Here is a 1,306-nt window from a genome sequence, read left to right on the forward strand (position 1 = left end):
GGCTCATGGGTTGTTCCGATGGTGACAGTATTCCGGACCTATTTGAGCCGCCAAGCCGGGTGGGAATCTTTATGGCCGGTGCACAGCCTGTTCAGAACCCCGCTGCTGGAGCGGGAAACCCGGTGCCTTCTCCGGCTCAGGTACTAATGGATCTCACGGACAAGATGACGGCCCTGTTAACCGCCACGGTTGACCCGGCGGATCAAGCTCAGCATGATGCGGAGGTGGCACAGTTAAAATTGGATCTAGTGAAAGCTAAGGAGGACCTTGCAGCGGAAGGGATCAGGATGGCTGCAGAGAGGGCGGCTCTCGATGCCCAAACTCAGTTGATCCAGGCGCAGTCCTTCCAACTCACGATGGATCAGAACGCGTCCAATGAGGTCATGAGAAGGAGGCATCAAAAGACCCAATCTCGGCTCCCGCCGGTTTACGATCCACGCAACCTCTTCAACACGCCAGGTGCAGGGTCTAGTAACCCGCCAGGGGTTATAGCGCCCGGGTCCGGGCCCCCTATTCAGCCACGAGTGATGGGGCCTCCCCAGGTTCCCCCTGCCCCGCCTCAGTATGTCCCAACACCCCCGGGTCATTATAATAACCCGCTGGAGAACATGGTCGCTGCGGCAGCACGGCTGGCGGCTCTCCCAGTTGACGGCGACTCTCCGACGGCTATTGAAACCCGCCAGGTCAGGGAACTCCTTCAGACGGCACTGGCGCAGCAAGAGGCGTACTCCTACAGCCGGGATAGGATCCACTCGACCCCTCGTCCGGGCCAGAGCCCGAGTTACAGCAGGCACATGGTCTCAGCGACCGGCTCAAGTAACGTCCGACGCCACGACCCGCCCCCTGGCCATTGCCTGGCTTATAACGGAGCCTGTCACGCAGCAGACCAAGATAGAGCGCGGCAAGAGGCGGAGCAGGTGCCTCAATTGACGGCTTACCAAACCCCCCCGGCTTATCCGACGACTTCCATCGACGTGGGTATCCCTACCAGGACGGGAGGTGTCCCCTGTTTAGTGCCAGCTATCCGCAATGAACGTTTACCCAAGGACTTCAAAGGCCCTAGGAAGGTGCCCAACTACACGGCTGACTTACAACCCGCAGCCTGGATCGAGAGTTATGAGATGGCCATGGAACTACTAGAGGTCAGTGAGGCGGCAATGGCCAAGTACTTCACCATGATGTTGGATGGGACTGCCCGCACTTGGTTAAAAGGGCTACCACTGAATTCCATCGGGTCTTGGGCTGAGCTGAAAGCCCGGTTCATCCAAAACTTCAAAGATACCTGTAGGCAGTCTATGTCAATTGT

This window comes from Aegilops tauschii, chromosome 4 (assembly GCF_002575655.3).
Source record: "Aegilops tauschii subsp. strangulata cultivar AL8/78 chromosome 4, Aet v6.0, whole genome shotgun sequence".
Lineage (NCBI taxonomy): Eukaryota > Viridiplantae > Streptophyta > Magnoliopsida > Poales > Poaceae > Aegilops > Aegilops tauschii.